Source organism: Acomys minous (assembly GCF_964271855.1).
Source record: "Acomys minous genome assembly, chromosome: 10".
NCBI lineage: Eukaryota > Metazoa > Chordata > Mammalia > Rodentia > Muridae > Acomys > Acomys minous.
In genome coordinates this window covers 52,121,036-52,126,312 of record NC_140491.1, presented here as the reverse complement: position 1 = coordinate 52,126,312, position 5,277 = coordinate 52,121,036, and positions in this window count along the sequence as shown.

The window sequence follows — 5,277 nt, the reverse complement described above, 5'->3', positions numbered from 1 at the left end:
GTACCAACCAGGCTACAGGCATGGCACTGAGGAAGGAAGGAAGTCTTCATTACACAAGGATCTCATGAGCTGGACCCGACAGCACCGAAGCGGCAGACGGCAGCTTTGGGCTGGTAGGTTTGGTCGGGTTCCTGCCTGGTGAGGCAAAGGTAGTCAGGAACAAAGGGCATACACGCGGCCCAGGGCTTTGGTTCTGTAGGTACGCGGGAGCCGTAGTCTAGCCGGGGCACAGAGCTCAAAACCCAGGGAGACACATCTGGCTCTGCTTGCTCAGAAGTTTTGGTCTGTATGGGCAAGAAGAACTCTAGATGGGCAACTAGGGTGTTCGGGAAATGCGCACAAAAGCATCTTTTGGTTTCCTCACCAAAAAAGTGACACAAGAGCCAAATATGAGAGACATGGAATAAAACGTGATGATTCACGCTGTGGCCCAGGCTGTTAAGTCCCGTGAGGGGTTGGGGACCGACAGAGTCGCAATAGGCTGAGCAAAGAGTATAAAGAGTGAAACCTGTGACCTAAGGTGTTCTCTCAGTCCCGTGTCATACTGTGGTCACAAGGGAACAGGCCCGCCTGCTGATGTTCTCTCTTCAGGCTAAGTAAGCAATCCGGCCATCTTCTACACTACCGTCGCCCCGGAAGCCTTCCAGGCTCCCCATCCCTGGCTAATTGTTCCTTTTCTGCTCTCAGCGCTCCTATTGTCGGCACCTAACAATTTAGCACTCAGTCGGGGCCCAGCTGTGCATTCCTCTCTAATTGTTTTGGATGTGTTTATCTCTGAAGCAAAATTATAACCCTCTTCTGGGCCAGGGACTCAGCCCTCTAAAGGCTATGAGAGACCCGTGGGTGTGTTTGGAGGACCTCCTGCGCGTTCCTACCAGGTTTCACACTTAGGACCGTGCTTGTGCGTAAGCTGTCTCTTCCTTGCAACGAGAGACAGGTGCATTTTAACAGCCCCATTTTATAGACTGTGAGACTAAGTCCAAGAAGTTGGCAAATGTCTAGAAGAGAGATGACGGAGGTAGGACCATCTTACTATCTGAGAGTCGGAGCTACACAGGGCCCACAGGGGCTTATTTGGAGGAGGAGGAGGAGGCTTACAGATGTCATCCTGCCCTGATGGAACAACTGCGGCAGAGTCTACTGTGCCTCTCGGTGTTTTCGTTCTCTCTTTTCTTCCTTTTTTTTTTTTTTTTTTTTTTTGGTTTTTCGAGATAGAGTTTCTCTGTGTATCCTTGGCTATCCTGGACTTGCACTGTAAACCAGGCTGGCCTCGAACTCACAGTGATCCACTTGCCTCTGCCTCCTGAGTCCTGGGATTAAAGGCGTGCACCACCAGGCCTGGTGCCTCTCTTTCTCTTTTTCATCGTTATTCCTTCAAGGATTGTTTGTCGCTCCAGTGGGGCTACTAGGTTCTCTGCTCTTCCTACACCTGATTTATCCCTGTGACCCAGCAGCTGTGCTCAAATCTTTCCACGTGGTCCCTGGGAAACTGCGGACTCCAGCAAGCAAAGTGAATCAAAGGCTGGCTCGCCAGTCCAAGTGCAGGTCTGTCTCTGGGACTGCGTGGCCATCCCCAAAGGCAGCTGCTACTCAGAATCAAACACTTTGCTTCTCCTGAGGGGCTGGAGGTGTAGTTGCTGGCTCTCACCTTGTTTTCCAAGCCCCACCCCCCCACCCCCCACCGGGGTGGACCGAACCTTCTCCGCAGTCTCACCAAGTTCCTCTGCCTCCTGCACACACTGGGCTGAGGAAACAGACATCTAGCTGTATTCTCTTGTCCTTTCTTGTGACCCCACAGGCCACACTCTTAGGACAATAGCTCCTGGCTGAGCGTCTTCACAATGCATTCCTAATTCCTGGCCACATCCTGGATGCTATACTCACACCAATGGCCCAGGCAATAACCTCACCACCTAATTCCTCTGCCTTGGTCTTCACTCCCCGCTCCCCTGTGATTGAAAGTTCACCCCTGCACACCCAGATCTCGATCTGACCTCCTTTCCTCCTTAAGTGATTGCAGTCAGCTGACTTGATCTTCCGTCCCTTCCCTCTGACAGTGTGTCACTTTGGACCAGACTGTCCTTTGCTCTTCTGCCGTAGCAGTCCCCTCATGAACCTGTCCGAGAGTGGGCAACCCGAGCTGTTGGGGGGAACCCACAAAGGAGGCCCAGAGGCACTAACCTCAAGTGGAACGCTGACCTGCTTGTCTGGCTGTTTGACTCTTACAAACTCTTCCAGGCCTCTGTGATCACTGAGCCAAACTTTTCCCCCACTCTTCAACTCTCCCATCAGTCCTTGTCTCATTGCCAGGTGCCCCCCCAATCCCCCCCCCCCCCCCCGTCACTGGGTGCAAAGGCTCTACACCAAGCCTGCACCTGAAGCCTCTTCCTGCTATAATAGATGAAATCCTTCATCCCCCCCCTCCCCACCACACCTGAGCTTAGCCTTTCCGCCCAGGCTGGGGTTCTGACCTCTGCCCTGGGTACAGAGCCTTTGCTGCCTGTTGCCTTTTCCTTGTTGTACCCGCCTCTTCTCTATGGTCTCCCTCCCATCTGCAGTGACAAACTCTCAAGTTATTTCACCCTCGTGAATAAGGACAAGCATATACACCAAAAACCCGAGGCTGATAACAGCACGCTCCTCTCTGGCATGATTTTTGTTGTCGTTGTTGTTTTTTAAGATTTAGTGTAGGAGTATTTTGCTTGGATGCACGTCTGTGTGCTGCATGTGTGCCTGCTGTCTGTCGAGGTCAGAAAAGGGTTTTGGATGTCTTGGAGCTGGAGTTCGGGGTAACTGTGAACCTCCACGTGGGTGCTGGGAATTGACCCTGGTCCTCCTCAAGAGCAACAAGGGCTCCCAACAGCTGAGCTATCTCTCCCGGCCTCTGGCCACTTATTTTGACTTTTCATAGTCAAAATGAGTTGACTACACTCAGTGCATACGTGTGTGTGTGTGTGTGTGTGTATAAAAGAAAGAACATATATATTTTTTTCTTTCTTATTTGTGTGGATTCTTTTCAATTTTTAAATTTGTTTAAAGGGTTTTTTTGTTTTTTGTTTTGTTTTGTTTTTTTTCAAGACAGGGTTTGTCTGTGTGGCCTTAGCTGTCCTGGAACTCACTCTGTAGACCAGGCTGGCCTCAAACTCAGAGATTTGCCTGCCTCTGCCTCCCGAGTGCTGGGATTGAAGACATGCACCACCACATCCGAGTTAAATTTATTTATTTATTTGTATTTTTATTTTTTGGTTTTTCAAGACAGGGTTTTCTCTGTGTAGCCTTGGCTGTCCTGGACTCACTGTGTAGACCAGGCTGGCCTCGAACTCACAAAGATTTGCTTCTGCCTCCCAAGTGCTGGGATTAAAGGCATGCGCCGCCATGCCCAGCTCTAAATTTATTTTTAAAATTTTATTCACTTTACATCCCAATCAGAGTCCCCTCTCTTGTCGTCTCCCAGTCCCACCCCCCCCTAGGCCTCAGAGATCAGGAGTCCTTCTCCCAATACCAGCTGAGTCCAGCCTATCAGGTCTCCTCAGGGCTGCCTGCATCCGCTTCCTCTGCGGCCTGGTAAGGCACCCTGCCAGGGGGAAGTGATCAAAGAGCAGGCGACAGACCCTGTTCCCCTCACCAAGGGACCCACAAGGAGATACATATTGTCTACGTCTGAGTCGGGGGACCCAGGCCCTCTCCACGCACGGTCCTTGTTCCGTGCATCAGTCTCCACCGACCGCCCCTGGGCCAGATTTGTTGGCTTGGGTGGTCTTCTTGTGCAACTCCTCCTGTTCTTTTCAATTAAAAAAAAAAATTAAAATACAGTTGCATAAGTTATCCCCCGTCCCATTTGTGTGTTTCGTCACCTCTCATTGACTCCTTGGGCCATTCTTTGGTCCAGCAGTCATGGCCTGCAAAAGCCCGAAAACCATCACTAAACCAAGCACGTATCAATCTTCACCCCCCCCCCCCCGGGTTTCTCTGCTCTGCCATTTTAAGAGCTGCTGCCCCCTGCCCCTTCCACTTCCCTGGCTCCTGACCGAACGACTCCCACCTCCCCAAGCTCCCCAAGCTCTTACTTTCCTCCCTGCTCATTTCTGGTCTCCCCTCCCCCACCCAGCTTGGTCCACCTCCACATTCTCCTAGACTATATCACCTTATGTGTTTCATGGCCACAGCAACCCCAGCTGCTCCAGCACACAGCCTGCCCAGCAGGGCGTCTCACAGGCACCTTGCACCTGCCCTGGCCAAGCTAGAATCTTGTCAGGATTCTTTCTCCAACACAGGAAATGGCCACCCCACCCCGTTGAAGCTTCTCCTCCATTCCTCCTAATCAGTTGCCTAAGTCTTTGTGGTGGTGTCTGTTCTCTACTGCTCTGTCCAGACCAACGCCCTCCTGGCTGTGCCCCCCCCCACCCTTCATAAGGCAGAGAATGACTTACCTATACTGCAAATTTTAGAATATAATTTCACCTTCAAATGTCTCATTGAATAGAATCCAGGCTCTGCTTAGTTATACAACTTCCTTCTTATAGCCAGAAATAGCTAGAAACTCCTAGTCCTGCTTGCCTTTATTTTTATTTTTTGTCAACTTGACACAAGCTAGAGTTATCTAGGAAGAGAAACTTCAACTGAGAAGCACCTTCATCAGAAGATTGTCTGTAGGCAGTCAATAGTGGGTCCCCCCCCCCCCGTTGTTGTTTTGTTTGTTTTTTGAGACAGGGTCTCTCTGTGTAGCCTTGGCTGTCCTGGACTCACTTTGTAGACCAGGCTGGCCTCGAACTCACATCAATACCTGCCTCTGCCTCCCCAGTGCTGGGATTACAGGCGTAAGCCACCACCGCCTGGCCCAATAGTGCATTTTTATTTTTATTTTTATTTTTTGATTAATGCCGGAGAGGGCTCACCCACCTGGCACTGTGCCACCCCAAGCGGGCAGTCCTAAGTGGTATAAGAAGGCAGGCTGAAGCCAGGAGCAGTAGTGAAGACCTGTAATCCCAGCATTTGAGGAGGCAGAGGCCAGCCTGGTCTACAAAGCCAGACTAGGACAGCTAGGGCTACACAGAGAAACCGTGTCTCAAAGAACCCAACCCAACCCAAACCAACCAACCAACCAAAGCAGGTTGTTGACCCAGTAAGCAGAGTTCCACCATTGTCGCTGTGTCAGCTCCTACCTCCCGTTGGTTCCCTTGATACCAAAATCAACCCTTTCTTATCATAGCAATAGAAAAACTAAGACACTTTTCTTGGATGCCCCCCCCCCCCCAGAAAATCATGATTGTAACGAAA